The 16,814-nt window shown below is 34.8% G+C and overlaps 1 long non-coding RNA gene across 2 annotated transcripts; it reads left to right on the top strand.

Annotated features, from left to right (window-relative positions):
- Positions 1–10,293: 10,293 nt before the first annotated feature.
- On the top strand, positions 10,294–16,367 carry LOC138711868 (uncharacterized). Of its 2 annotated transcripts, XR_011335512.1 has the most exons (6): positions 10,294–10,940; positions 11,904–12,060; positions 12,167–12,417; positions 12,680–12,804; positions 13,031–13,238; positions 13,473–16,367. It is a non-coding gene; the product is annotated as an uncharacterized lncRNA (long non-coding RNA). The 2 variants fall into 2 exon arrangements; XR_011335511.1 differs by having other exon boundaries at positions 12,680–13,238.
- Positions 16,368–16,814: the final 447 nt, after the last annotated feature.

Genomic DNA, 16,814 nt, shown 5'->3' with positions numbered 1-16,814 from the left:
TCTCTGAATATTTTCAGGCATAATGTGATATTATTTTTTGGAAAATCATTAATATGAAATGTAATTCCTTCCATTACAACATCTGACTTAGCCAAGCTGGTTTGTGCTGTCCTCTTTGATCTCTTGAAATTATATAATGTTCATTCCTTTTATACATACAGCATTTCATGTATGAACGATTCAGGCAAATCGAGTGTTGCAAGAAACTATGCCTGACAAACTTGCCATTTTTCACCATCTGTCTTTGGTTAAAAGCTGAACATCTGTGTCATTTAAATTCCAAAATTCTTCTTGAAATGGTAGCCACTCAACCTGAGTAAATTTGAAATTGCATTTCCTTATACATTTTGAGCAATCTTTCGGTTTAACGACCTTCCAGCAAGTGATTTGCATTTGGTATATATTCTGAACTTTCAGATTATGGAATAATCTATGGCCGTAATTTCCTGAATGTGCATAAAGGGATAATTTTGATTTGAAGTATGTTACGTAGTGACTAATTTTTAAGTAAAATGGTTTATAAGCAATTATAACGCACTTGACATCTGTTGGTTCTATCAAAATTCTAAAATTGAATATTAACGACGAGTAATGAAACAACATTACCGGTATATAATCTTACCATTGCAGGCTTCAGTATTTTTCCTTAATGTTTAAAAGGCATTGCGGAAATTAACAATCTGAATTCTCTTCAGGATCACATTTTTCATTTTTCAGGAGATCAAGAATTTTTATTCCTCTAAAAAAACACATCGATTGCTCAGCACAAGTTCATTGAACGATATCCTTGCATGACTGAAAGTACCGATAATATGTATAAATGTTAAATGTTATGTTTTATTTAACGACGCTCGCAACTGCAGAGGTTATATCAGCGTCACTGGATGTGCCGGAATTTTGTCCCGCAGGAGTTCTTTTACATGCCAGTAAATCTACTGACATGAGCCTGTCGCATTTAAGCACACTTAAATGCCATCGACCTGGCCCGGGATCGAACCCGCAACCTTGGGCATAGAAAGCCAGCGCTATACCAACTCGCCAACCAGGTCGACAATATGTATAATTGGAGTGCACTAGGGATAACAATAATTTTTAAAATCCTTTATTTCAAGGATTACGCCAACAGTGAGTGAATATAAGGATGCAGGTACTCTGTACTATGATTTCGTATCTGAAAATAAGTAACACGCAATTAGAGACAAAACAACGGATCTACACATACGCTGCTCTGACATTCAACACCATAGCGTTATATTATGGAGCCAAATTAACGTATAAGGAGATACGTTGTTCTGACATTAAATAATCACGTGCATTTGTAGATACGCAGCACACTATCTCCGTAACGGTTAAAGATAGACGTTCCGTTGTTTTGTCATTAAATAGATTGGTTCCCCAAGTCAGTAATGATGTAGATATATCAAAATGGCCAATTTTGTAGATACGCTGTTATGACTCTAAACCCCCGAATTAAAACAATTAATAAAATTGAGTGATGCAGCCGCCAGGTTGTATGTAGAAAATTATGTACAGTAGAAAGCATGTATGACGAGGGGGATGGCAAGACCTCTTCTAGTATTGCGGTAACAACTTTATTAACTGTTTTAATTTATATCCTACTTTTAACGCTGTTTTAACTAGTTAAGACCAAGTGTTCATTTTTGTTAACATGTTTTATTCGACCTGAAGATGCCAATATAATTGGCGAAAAGTTTGTCGTTAAAATATATGTAATGTTACTTTTTGGTATAACATAAATTTTAATATTTTTCTCACTGTTAAGTATTGACAAAATTAAATTCTTCTGTTCATTGATAGTGTACTTAACAGAACAATATGCCATTGAAATTACATTTTTATAGTTTTACTTGTGGTTTGTGGTGTATCAGAATTCTAGCCAAATTGTTGGGTCTCGATTGCTATATCAATAAATTTACGCCGTTGATTTTCAAGTTCACTGTAAAGAGCTGTTTTGTGATCCCATAAATGTTAGATTTTTGTTGAAGATTCGGAATGCCTGCTATACGTCAGAACTACACTCACTTCCATATTATTTTAATGTACCGAAGTACATATGATATTTCCATGCAGATATTCTGCGTCATCATACGATGAAAGAGTAATGGAACGGAGAAAAACTCTCTCCGGCGCCGGGATTTGAACCCGGGTTTTCAGCGCTACGTGCTGATGGTTTATCCACTAAGTCACACCGGATACCCACCCCGGCGTCGGACAGAATCGTCTCAGATTAAGTTCCAACTCTTGGGTTCCCTCTAGTGGCCACCCTCTGCACTACGTCATAGATGTCTATGAACGTAGGACTGAAGTCCACACATGTGCTGAGGTGCACTCGTTATGAGTGACTAGTTGGCCGCGATTCGACGGAATAAGCGCCGTCTTAAATCACGAAGTGATTTACGCATATCATATATATTATTTTAATGTACCGAAGTACATATGATATTTCCATGCATATATTCTGCGTCATCATACGATGAAAGAGTAATGGAACGGAGAAAAACTCTCTCCGGCGCCGGGATTTGAACCCGAGTTTTCAGCTCTACGTGCTGATGCTTTATCCACTAAGCCACACCGGATACCCACTCCGGCGCCGGACAGAATCGTCTTAGATTAAGTTCCAACTCTTGGGTTCCCTCTAGTTGCCGCCCTCTGCACTACGTCATAGTTGTCTATGAACGTAGGACTGAAGTCCACACGTGTGCTGAGGTGCACTCGTTATGACTGACTAGTTGGCCGGGATCCGACGGAATAAGCGCCGTCTTAAATCACAAAGTGATTTACGCATATCATATATATCATTTTAATGTACCGAAGTAGGGGAAGATGGAGTAGGACCGGGAAGCTAAGGAAAAACAATCAAAACATAGGTATTTTAATGTATTTTGTATCAGAATTTGCGTATACATAAGCTGTGAAATGTTAACTACACAATATAAGCATATATAGATCAATATTTTGTTTGAATTTTTCATTATTGCAAATAACAATAGACATTGCAAAATTCGGTTGTACCCCATACCCGGGGGTAGGACTGGATTCTCAATGGGGTAACACCGGGTTGTATTATTGTTTATTTCTAAGATATGAAACGCAAGTGTACTCATCCAGTTCATCACCTTTCCATCCTGTGCAGCCTTCATGGGCCCATCTATAACACTTCAAACATCTCATCCAACCGTCCGCCCTCTTTGTAGATGCATATGGCTCATTGCAGAGAAAACAAGTTGATTCATTATCGTCCATTATTTCGCACTCAGAGTCACTATCTGTATCCTGATTTTCCGTCATTCTTGATTTGTTTATGTTTGTGTTAAACAACTTTCTATTTACTTGTTTTTTTTTTTCAGGCTTCTTACTATTTTCCTTTTCGATGAACTCTTTTTTCTATAAGGGGAATCAGTTATGATAGCAGTTTTCCTCGTGATCGTTTGGAAATGGGTCGTTGATATGATGGAACTGGAGATATATCTCTTGGTGAAACTGCGAAGGAAAATGACTTGTAGGCCTGAGGGTCCAGGTTGTTGCTCCTCGGTTGCTTGTGGTTCTTGGTGCACCTGTTCTTCCATGCCTGCAGTTGCACGATCGGTAGAATATGAAGGAGCAAAATCTTCGTCGAATGGATTCGAGTTAAATGGATAGATTCCCGTTTTATGGAATCCGGATATGGCATTCTTTAAAGTTGCTACTCTAGCGTATGCAATGCCAAAAAGCTTGGCGATTTGAAATTGCGATACAAATTTTCCAGGATGATTTAGCAGCCATGATTTCACTTCTTGTCCATAAAAAGTGCTGAGTGGACCCATGAAACTGACGTCCAAAGGCTGCAGCCTGTGGGTGCAGTGGGGAGGGAAGCAAATCACAATCACTCCATTTTGTCGTGCCAAATCTATGAATACCAGATTTTTTACATGTGCCGCATGTCTATCGAGCAACACAGGATTCTCTTTTGACGCTGCTGAGTGTTGAATGAAATGTTTCATCCATTGCAGAAAAATGTCCGCCTGCATCCACCCACTAGGATGACACTGCGTGATTGTTCCAGGTGGAGCTCCATCAAGAAGCTCATCTTTCATTGTAATTCTTAGAAAAATAAGAAGAGGGGGAACGTAGTGCCCTGCTGCTGAGAAGCATAGTTCAGCGGTCACCAATTGCCCTCTTTCTGCAGAAGTTAGAGCCCCCACCTGCTTTTGTCCCTTCTGTGCTATAATTTTAGATTGAGTCTTGGGTACAGTTGTTAAACCTGTCTCGTCGACATTATATATTTTGTCAGGTGTGAAGTTGTATTTTTCAAAACAAGTAGAAAGATTGTCGAAGAACTTGGACACGGCAACTCTATTAAATCCCATAGCTCTTGCGGCAGAAGTTGCTTCGGGTCTCCGCAATGATAAATCAGGGTGTCTCTTGAGAAAACCGCTAAGCCAATCAAGTCCTGCACACTTTTCTTTACGATTGAAATTATGGGTAATATTGTTCCTCTCAGCAAGCTCATAAGCCAGGCGACTTACGTCTTTTGGTGAGAGTCTAAACAAACGGTTTCCATCACCTTTATGTAGTTCAAGAGTTCAAGTTCTTGGTCCTCTGCAAATACACATTTGAAGTTCCCCATACCTGTAATAATAATAATAATAATAATAATAATAATAATAATAATAATAATAATAATAATAATAATAAAGGTAGTAGTTCTAATAATTGTAACTTTTATTAATATTACAAGATTAAAGTTAAAATAATGATTATCTTTTCTGGATGCCTCTTCTAGTTTAAGTGTTCCTGTTTTGAATTTCTTAACCCTATCTTCCAAAGTTGTCTGAGGGACATCAAAAGCAGAAGACGCTCTTTTATATCCCATAGTTTTATTGATAACTGCGTCAATAGCTGAGGCTAAACTCTCCTCTGACCAATTTTGGCGGTTGGTTTTACGAATATACTTCCGTGGCATAATGGGATCGCCATCTACAACAATATACGTAAACAATACAATAATACACTAAAAAGATATATAACTCAAATATAATCATTAATATTGTATGTATTAACGATGATAAAATATTTAAATGCATGGGGTACAACCGGGTATATCCGATTTTACCCCACCCGGTTTTGTCCCAAATGCCATATTTAAAAATAAGTAGAATTGATTTCAAACAAACACTTAAATTGAACTTTCAACCTATGGGTTTAATACCTTAAAAACAACATTTCTATGATACTTACTGGTAACATACACTACCACAATCTTCAGTCTTTGTAGGTTCGGTGAATATGATGCGAAATAAGATCACAAACCCTGAAATTCTTTATCACAAAATAAATTCGCTAAAACGTGTTTGACAAGCATGAACACGCTCCAACTAACTGCCAAGCAGGGGAGCAAGCAGTTATGTTTCAGAACGGTAGGTAGCACCACATTCACGTAAAAATAAACACGTACCCAGTTTTACCCCGCTACCCGGTTCTACACCAAGTTCCCCTACATATGATATTCATGCAGATATTCTGCGTCATCATACGATGAAAGAGTAATGGAACGGAGAAAAACTCTCTCTGGCGCCGGGATTTGAACACTTTATTATTTATGTTATGTCCGTTTCAATAGTGATAACATCAGCAATTTTCTAGTGCAATTGTCGTACCAACACTTCGACCGTTGTAGTGCATTTGCTATAACAGACAATTTTCTTAATAATAAATGTATTCTAATCTAAAATAGTGATAAGACTTTTTTCAAATATATTATAACGAATTGGGAGCGTACGGGTTGAAGTGTTAATGAATAAAGACTTCAAATCCTTTAATTTCAACTAATTTTCTACCAACATTTCACATTTTTCTGCATTTAGAATTATATCAAACACGAATTTACAAGGTTATACAAATGACATTTCCTTGCATGACTTGAGTCACTAATATGCTAATAAAAATTATAGATTCATCCCTGTTATCAGTTATCAGATATGAAAAACAGTTTTCACAAATATTATGTAACTTATTTTGTTTTATTTTGAACAAAACTGATCCCAACAAATAGTAAAGAGCTTGTTGTTCACTCAAGTCAATATTTCTATTTTCAGTTAAATTACAATTTAGTCTATATCAATTTCTTTTGCTCACATTCATCTTCACTAGACCTTTCTGTTTCGGGTTTACTTACATCTGTACCTATAAACTTAACTAACTGTTCAGAAACGCAAACTGCGTAATTTTCATGCTTCGTTTTTTTTTATTGAAAAACTGATGAATCGTAATGCAGTTTTTGAATTCTATTGCATCCGGGATTGGATTCAAGGAACGGACAGTAGAAAATAAATTTTCTAACGCATCCTGAGTGCATCTATCTAGCATAAGATATTTGAAGTTCCCTTTATTAAGACAACTTTCTTGAAAATAAAAAGAAAAACTGTTTTTATTACCCATATTATACCAGCTTGGAATAGTTTCAAACGTCCGCTTTTGCCCACCTTGATATTTTCAATTATAAATATTATATCATTATACTTACTTAAGGCTTTTAAGGAACCCGGAGGTTCATTGTCGCCCTCATATAAGTCCACCATCGGTCCCTATCTTGAGCAAGATTAATACACTCTCTACCATCATATCCCACCTACCTCAAATCCATTTTAATATTATCCTCCCATCTACGTCTCCGCCTCCCCAAAGGTCTTCTACCCTCCAGCTTCCCAACAATACTCTATATGCATTTCTGGATTCCCCCATATGTGCTACATTCCCTGCTCATATCAAACGTCTGGATTTTATGTTCCTAATTATGTCAGGTGAAGAATATAATGCGTGCAGTTCTGCGTTGTGTAACTTTCTCCATTCTTCTGTAACTTCATCCCTCTTACTCCCAATATTTTCCTGTGAACCTTATTCTCAAACACTCTTAGCCTCTGTTCCTCTTTCAAAGTGAGAGTCCAAGTTTCACAACCTGACAGAACAACCGGTAATACAACTGTTTTATAAAATCTAATTTTCAAATTTTTTATAGCAGACCAGATGACAAAATCTTCTCAACCGAATAATAACAAGCATTTCCCATATTTATTCTGTGCTTAATTTCCTCCCTAGTGGCATTTATATTTGTTACTGTTGCTGCCAGGTATTTGAATTTTTCCACCTCTTCGAAGGATAAATATCCAACTTTTATATTTCCATTTCATATAATATAATACAATATTCTGGTCACAAGACATAATCATACACTGTCTTTTCGGGTTTTACTTCCAAACCTATCGCTTTACTTGCTCCAAGTAAAGTTCCCGTGTTTTTCCTAATAGTTTGTGTACTTTCTCCTAATATATTCATGTCACTCGCATAGACAATAAGCTGTAACGCGTTCAATTCCAAACCTTCTCTGTTATCCTGAACTTTCCTAATGGAATATTCTAGAGCAAAGTTAGGAAGTAAAGGTAATAATTCATCTCCTTGCTTTAGCCCAGTCCTCCTCTTGTTTGTGAGTTAATGCTAATTTTGTACAACGGTAATTGATTAAACATTGATTAACTGCACAACACGGCATTCTTCAAGATAACGATGGAATATCACACGATACTTGCTTTTTTGAAAGATGGGACATGACAGCTAAGCGGCCGAGCTTGGAACTACAGTGCCATGTTGCCAATATGGACTGCCATCCTGCCAGCTGATTGAAGCTAGCAATGGCTGACGTTAAAACATCCATTGACAATTGACGCGAAGGTAAGAAAACAATACAAAAATCGACAGAGAATCAAAGATGAAACGCACCAATGCTAACATTGTGTGAACAATAAATGTGGCCAAGAGAGCTATTAAGCACTCGTCACGTGGGAAGTGTAAGTTTGGCAACTCAACCTTGTTACTATAGCAACAGACCTACCACGCTTTGTGACATTCAGTTGTTATTCCGATCGCAACGCTCCTGTCACGTCCCATCTTAAAAAAAAAAGTATAGAAACCTGTGTTCCTACGCAAGTCTTGCTGTGTACTGAGTCTCCGCATGAGTAAATATGGCTGCCGCGTCGGCATCATAGACTTACTAAATAACCGCTAGACCGCTCACTGGCGCTAGTGTTATGTTCCCAAATTGAACAGTCGACGAGCGGCCATTTGTTTGATAGAGCTGAATAAGTATGGTTCTTTCGTGTGCTGCTTTCTATTGCAGCAATGGACACGGATGTAAGGATAAAGAAGGAAGGAATGTTATATTTCACTGGTTAGTTAATCCTTAATTTCTACGACGATTTTTTCTCCATATTATGTTACAGAAGACAAAATATTTTACTTGCCATGTGACTCTTTATGCTTCAAATTTCCTCTGAGTAAGATTCCCTTAACCGAAACTGGATAGGTGCAATCCGCAGAGAGAATTTCTACCCTACATTGAATCATTCAGTGTGTTCAACTCATTTCGAAGATAGTAATTACCTTTCAAACTACGTTATTATACACTGTTATTGTCCTTCATTCATGCCATATCATTCATTTTCTTCAAACAACTGTTGTTTTAATGCATACATGAATAATAAAATTATGATTGAAAGTAATTCCTGTCTTAGTTACGGATTAATGAAATATTTTCTTATGCTATTGCTGCTGCTACTGCTATTATTACTACTACTATTCCTGCTACTGCTGCTACTACGTTTTTGACTTCACACAGCAATTTAACCTACAGATTTAATTAAGAAGTTGATATATTAATTATTTTATTAACCGTGGTTATGAATGTTCACATTCTGAGTTCCTATGAAAATGATGCAAGTCTCAACACAGTACCTATGTCTGACAGCCAGGATTGTCGGGTATCCCAATTTAGGCGGGATTCTCCCAATTTCCTGGTTGAGTCCCGATTAAAGGGAGTCGGGATTGACAAAAATCCCGATTTTACAGATATTAGCCTTGAAAATATTTAAACAAATTAGTCTGTATTTCCTATTATCCAATATTTTTATTTATATATTGACTCAAATTGTAACATTGTAAACACAGAGATAACCTGCGGATATTTAGTAAGTCTATTAGGTAGCCCAGCTGATTGCCGTAAGGCAACTAAACTCGCAAAATAATACTTCTTCTAGATCTATCGCATTGTTGATTATTCCGTTCCGGTCCCTTGTGGCTGTTCTCGCAATTAGTAAACATTGTGTATTTCAAGTGCGTTGACTGGCAAGAAAGATAGCGTTTTGATATGGTACTTTACACTAATACTAGAGATATACAATTATTGCTGGGTTTTACAATTTAGTGAACAATGTTTAAACATGAATTCATCGTCAGAGAGTGAAACTGTTTCGGTACCGGTTCCAAAATTAATTTATTAGCAAATTGTTAAAACATAGGCTATTCGCGGTTAGTAAAAGAAAAAAATTATTGTAGTGTTCACTGTACTGTGTGTCCTTCCTATTTTAGTGTTTCTCACGGAGGCGAATAGGCCTATTACATTAAAAAGCACGTGAACACTGTGCAGAAAACTGCTATAAATCTTATGATAGGCTAAATTGTTGACAAGTGTAATGTCTTAGGTTAGCTTCTGATATCCCGACTTCCCTCGCAGAAAACCTAGCAACTCTGCTGACAGTAGAGACACGGTATTAAAGGAATCGCAAAGGAAGTATTGTTCCTTTAAACAAAAACATTTAGCTTTCGGACACGCAATACAACACGTATTCAAATAGCGGTTTCGAAATCCCGCGCGTTTTCTACCTAACAAATGGCGGCTTTCTGCTGCTTCAATTTGGGAACATATTTCTTACTTCTCCGCTACGGCGCGGCGTGGTAGGGGCTCGGTCGACATTTGTTGGATCGAAAGAATGCGATATTCTCCAACGAGTTAGAAAGAGAGAGATTTAGAGTGGCCATTGCTCCGCCATTTTTGAAGAAAATTGAACGGCCGTCCGCCATTAACTTAAGCGCCCAAAACAAAGTGGGCGTGGCGATAAGTTAAATTGCAATCCCCAGCTGTCAAAATTTCGTTTGCATAAATCAGTTAAACTGAAGAGGAAAAACCTAGTATTTCGTCAAATATGTGCTAGTAACTTAACCTAAAATAAAGACCTTATGTACGCTAAATTCAAAACACTTGAGCTATTCCTAGAAGGAATAACGCAAGGAAAATTATCATGTACGTATGACAAGAAGCCTAGCAAATATACTGAAGAAAATATTAATATTCCTAGGTTCTTTTAAATGCGACCCGCAAGATTGCCTATAAAAAGAACGAGTATGATTCGGTTGCAAAACTATTTATTATATCATAAGATATAGAATGACCAGGTAACTTGATACCCTAAGGGTGAAACCTAACCATTTTTCCCCCATTACTACAAATGCTAGTGGATTATGGTGATTTTCTAGTTTGAAGGTTGAATTTTCTTTTGCCAACTTCGTTTCGAATTTCGATACTGACAAATACTATAAATGGTAGTGATTTTGTAACCGGTATGTTGGCAGCTGAGGCAAATATCGACAATATTTGCCGGTACTGGAGTTCCATGAAATTAAAATTGTACTAGATTTCTCAGCCGGTTACTGGAAGATAGTGAAATTCGAACTTATTAATAATTAATTAATATTAGTATTAATATTAATACATAATAGTTATGTTATGTGTTGCGTTGTGGTTATAATTCAAGAATAGCCAGATAAGTACGAATGAATATAATATACTTGGGCGTGATAATGCACGTGGGTAATGGATAGAAATATTATTTCAAATTTTAATGAATTTCTTTCGTGTTTAGATTTTTATTACTATGTCAAAAAAATGAAATAGTGTTGCAGTGACTCCTCCAAGGAAGAAAATGTGTGGCATTCAGAGTACGCTTCAGAAATCTGTAGTTCACGTGTATAATGAGTTGAAGAAAGAAGATAATGAAGAAGGAATTATGCTAACGGAGACAGCAATTACAACCAGAATAGGACAATTATTAGGAGTAAGTATTCTTAAGCATACATTTCAAAGTGGTATTCAGTTTTAGGAGTTTGCACTAATAATTTCATGATTGTGGTCAAACAAAACAAATTTTTAGGTTAGGCCTAATGTTTAATCAAGTCAGTGATTTTCATATTGCCAAACTAAATACATTTAAGATACTGTAATACTGCAGTAGGTGATAGCTTAAATACATTTACAAATTAGACGAACAAGTAATCAAACAGCACGAAAGTAAATTTCCAGTTTTCTCTTTTGGTATTAAATTAACCGTTCAGATCACAATTTACATGCCACATCGGCCGAAGAAAATACAAGTCATATTGTAATTATTAACTTGATATTGCAGCAAATATTACATGAATGTTGGCCTGTTATGGTGCTTAAAAATAATTCAGTTTTATATAATAACTATATAACATACTCTATAAAGCATAGGAACGTTGACTCTGGCTGAATAATTTATTCATGACTGGTCTAAGTAATATTAAATATGGTGTTTCTTCAGAAAAGCTACCCCACCCAAAGTACTTGTTAAGATATAACACTCGAGAGGACGAGGACGCACTACTGGGAAACTAACCATTTCTCTTCGTCCTGGACCTCTCGCATGTTATATTGGTAATTAGTAACAAGTTTGAGGGAGGGACTACAACAATGCATTAGAATATACAGGTAAGTGTCAAAGGATTTTTGTGCTGAAAGTATTTGTGGCTGTGCACTAAAACCACGTGTTCATCACTATGTAAATATCACAGAAATCAATTAAACAAAATAAAATTATGCCTTCTTTGGTGTAGCTTTTCTGGAGAATTACCTAAATATTAGCCTACTTAAACCTATCGTAGACCCAACCTAACATGTTGATCATTTTCTATTCATATAGCTGTAAATGTTGGTATTATGCATGAATTTTATGATATAACAATTTTTAGAAGTATTATGTTATTGTTTGTTATTACAGCTTGGCTTAACTACAGCCACGAAAGTGATCAATTCACACAAGGGGACCCCACTCGTGACACCAGGAAAACATAGACTACGTAAACATCCAGTGACTGATGCTGATGATTTTACGAAAGATGCAATTGCGAGATTTATTTATGACAAGTTACATAAAGGTAGGGAAGTTACAGGAATTATTGTGTTGATTTATGCAATGTAATTCTGATATTAGTCATAGGCCTATGTATAAAAATATGGCATAATTTTCATTTACTGTTACAGGGGAAGTACTAACAGCAGCAAAAGTTCTGGAACATATGAATGATGATTATGAAACATATTTATTTAGAGTATCCTTATCATCGGTGAAAAAAATTTTGAAAGAGATGAAATTTCTATGGAGCAAAGGGGATCCTTATACACATGTATGAGAAAGTGATGTTATTCGTTTTTAAGAGAATATATAAGAAATGTGGAGCGTGAGAACCCTAAACCCGTAGTATTCTTGGATGAGACTTGGATTTTTATGAATGGTAAATTTCAATGTATTGTGAGACATTGAGTGATTGAATTTTTTACTAACAAATAGATTAACACTTATGTGGAATATGAAATTACAATTAATATAGGCTACTAGTAATGAATTCAGGTGGGAACAACATGTTTTGCAATTAATAGTTTCATATTATAACTAGAGGTTAGTTATAAAATTCTTGAACGGTTTTCCTGTCTTCAAAATTTTTGTGTCTCTTAGAGTGTCAATGTGAATTGCTTTTCTCTCTCTGTTTTTTTAAGTATGATCACCCACTTATTCATGAATAAACCAGGTGAAGTTTCCAGTGACATGAATGGTGTTATTCATAGACCAACAAATGAGGGTGGAAGATTAGATGCCGGAACGAAAGGTGGATTTATACTCGGTAAGTTATATTGATTTATATTTTACATAAATTTGGCAAGAGTAATTTTTTAAATCAGGGTACAAAAATATAAAAATTGGTGACTAAATAAAAACGTGGGAAAGCCTTTCACCAAAGAGGATCTCATGTCATGTCATGTTATGTTATGTTATGTTTTATTTTCTTTATTTAAATGCTGTGAATTCATGTGACATAATTATATGCCCAGGTATAATTTTTATTGCAGGTGCTGATTTAATTTTTTCATGCAATTGAAAGAAAAGTCAGGACTACCATAGTGCTATGAATAGCCCTGTAGTTGAGAAGTGGGTGCAAACACAGTTGTTGACCTGAGAACATTAGGGCAATGCGTTATTGTCATGGATAGTGCTGCATATCATAGCAGACTTGTGAAAAATCAGCCAACAACAAAATGGAGGAAAGAACAGCTACTGGTGATTGCAACTGAATATAATAGATTTGTTGTACTAAATGATAAGAGTTGTACTAAATGATAAGAGTTGATGGTGTGAAATCACCTTTTGATATTACATTGCAATATTAATTTCCATACTTTACAGTCATTATTATTATTATTATTATTATTATTATTATTATTATTATTATTATTATTATTATCTTTACTACTACTACTACTACTACTTATAGATGCTACTTTTTTCTTTCAGGTGAAATTGAATCTACATAAGAATCCTAAAACAACAGAGCCTTGCCAATTACTGTTCTGAAGCGGCCTTGTCTTATGTGTTGTGTCTATATACAATTAATTCTTTCAGTTTTTTTTCCCCTTTAATGTAATGAAGTTGTTGGTTGATTGATACCAAGTGTTCAGCAGTTGATGTCATTTGTTATCTTGCACTCCAATATTTAACCAGATGATTGAAAGCTATGTAAAGTTAAACAGTCAATACAATGATCCATATCTTCATTGAGATTTCAGAAATGGCATGGGGAGATTCTGAAATATCAGTTCTTTGTAAATATTTGAGACAATCATGGCCTGTCATAATATGAGTACTGCCACTGTAGATTTTCATAGAAGTTCAGTTATTAAATTAGGTGTATTATTTTTACTATGTATTGTACTATATTTTTGTTTCGCTTAATTGATGAATTATATATGCTGTAAATTGAATAGTAGACTGTAGGTCTATAGCTTAACTGATGAATTGTATGTGCTGTAAATTAAATAGTAGGCTGTATACCACAAGTGATGAATTGTTTATGCTTGTAATGTGAAGTAATTTGCATGATATTTATTATCAGTTTCTGTATATTTCAACTGATTGAATTGTTTATACTTTTAAATTGAATTAACTTGCTTGCTATGTATTATATTTTATAGCTTAACTGATGAATAATTGTTTAGGTTTGTCAATTTAATAATCTGAGTGCCATGTACTTCATATTTTTAGTGGAGCCACCAATGTAGCTTAGTCGGTAGACTCGTTGGCCTGCAAATTCAGAGCTGCACTCGAGGGTAGTTTGGATCCCCCATTTGGTCTGATTAGTTGGTTTCTTCTGAGGATTTTCCTCCATCGTGGAGCAGATGCCGGATGGCCTATTGCAATTTTTTCATTTGCTTTAGAATCATTCCGATTTTTGTTACCACATTGTCATGTACTGATCTTGTTATTCTTTTAACAGTGTGGTAAGATGCAGGTATAGATAACCTTACAGTAATTTTGCTACCTTTCAGCTACCTCATTACCTCCCACTCCATGAAGTTCATGGATCCACGGAAGTACCAGTCATCGATGTAATTCGACCATTTTGCTTAAAATATTAAAACACTGTAAAATATTGAGATTTCATGCTGTTACGTCCATTACTGCAGCAAGAACATCTGATTTTGAATCTGATAGTATGACAGCCTTCTCAGATTTATGAAGTCGATACTGGAGATTTTGTAAGCTTAAAAGTGTATCTAAATTTTCACTATCAAAATTAGTCAGTGTTTGAAGTTAGTTAGTTAGTTAGTTAGTGGCGTTTAAAAAGGGCGCGTCAGCTACTATGGCTATTTGCACCCTTATCTAAAATCTTTCACTAAACACAATACAATAACCGGAATGTTTAAAATGCTAAAAAGCATTGTCACGGTTAAAATGGGGCAAACAAGTGTTTGAATATAATTTCCTGTAAAAGGGAATATACTGGTATTGTACTACAACACCACTACATCTATGGCTTGGTAAACAGGATCCATCTATAAAAAATACTGTATGTAGTCACTCACTGACCAGATCATTTATCGTTTCTAATGATTTTTAAAATGTCTGGAGAAGTATCACATTTCTTAACATCATCTGTTAAAGTTAACTTATATACTATTCATTTTGAAATAACTTGGGATTGTGTTTTATTAGTAAAGTTTCCCTTAATTGAGCAAGTTTGAGTTCTCCAAGTAGAGTCAAAAAGTCTGTTGGGATTTTGGCTCAGTTTATTAATATTTGTAGACTGTGATTTTTTGTTCTAGACAACCATATTATCTGCAAATGATGAGATTATCATAAGATCTATTTCTTTAGTTAGACCATCGACATTAATATTGGAAAATGTATTCCTGAAAACAACAATGTGGGAAGCCCAGATGAATCTGTCTCTATTTACATATTTGTGACAATGAATCAAATAATCAAGTCACTGACCCAGTGTAACACTTTATCATGGACACCCTAAGTTTGCAATTTCTTAAGTGATTTATATCTACAGAGCCATATGATCCTTGAAAATAAATTAAAATTGTTAAGTTGTTTTGTTTTCTGTTTAAAATATCTTTAATATCTTGACTAAAATTTAAAATCTGTCCATTTGTTGAATGCAATTCTCTAAAGTCAACCCAATAAAAAGAAAGTTAGTTACTAGATTCCAGGAACCAATTCAATCTATGAAATCATCTCTTCCATAATTTTGGCTATCATACTAGTAAGTGGTATCTGTCGATAACTCGAAAAGATATTAGTTGAATAATTGCTTTTCAAAATTGATGTTATGGTAGATTTTCTCCAGACAGATATTGTATTTTAGATGAGATTACAAGATAAAAGTAGTGAGTTTGCTTGTTTGCCAACATGTTTAAGAAAATCAGCATGTGTATTGTCTGGACTTGGAGATATTTTGGGTCATATGTTATTAAATTAATAGTAATATTCAGTTCTTGATTAAATATTGTTATATAAAGTAGATAGTAGATTTAATATTTCTTTCAGTTTTTCCTTAATAGTCTGACGTACACAGATAAAACTAACAACCACACCACCAACTAATCTAATAGAAATTAAAATATAATTAAATGTAGAAAAAGTAATTAAAATTATAAATACACGTAATAAACCATAACCCCCTAATTTCAACAATATACTATTTTATTCCCTTTTACAGCTTGTAGATAATTATTAATTGTAGTTATTACTTATCACTTCGTTTGAAAGATGTTATTGTGTACAAAAAGCATTTTTTGATGATCGTTTCATGCTGAATGTTGTGTATAAATCTATGATTTCTGGCCATCTGTTCTGTGTAATCCATCTTTTGTATAGAATTAATAAAATATTCTTTTGGTAGTAATTATTTTATTAATTGAGTATTTAATTTTCACCAGCTCACATTTCTTGAATCATTTGTTTTTTCTTATTTAAATTTAGGACACAAGAGCCAAAAAGAGACTTCACAGTTATGTATCATACATTTTTTCAATGACAGACGTGGAGTTGCAGAAATAATAAGTGTAAGTGTAGCATTATTAAGCAATTTACAAACAAATGAAATCTTTAAAAAGGTATCTAGAAGTGAAATTACTTATGGCTTTTAAGGACCAAAATAATTTTTTAAGTTGATTTATTATTATTTCAGTTTTAGCCTAGTTGTATTATCCATTTCCTTACTAATTTCAAAAGATAATCAGAAGTTCATTCGAATTCCAACCAAAAGTCAATTGGTTATTAATTTATCTACCTTTAGGAAGTACAGTATATGTACGCTGGAATCTTTGAAGTGAAGTGACAATAATT

Source organism: Periplaneta americana, chromosome 13, assembly GCF_040183065.1.
Source record: "Periplaneta americana isolate PAMFEO1 chromosome 13, P.americana_PAMFEO1_priV1, whole genome shotgun sequence".
Classification (NCBI taxonomy): domain Eukaryota; kingdom Metazoa; phylum Arthropoda; class Insecta; order Blattodea; family Blattidae; genus Periplaneta; species Periplaneta americana.
Note: the sequence above shows the minus strand (reverse complement) of the source record. Positions and strands in the feature narration are given on the sequence as shown.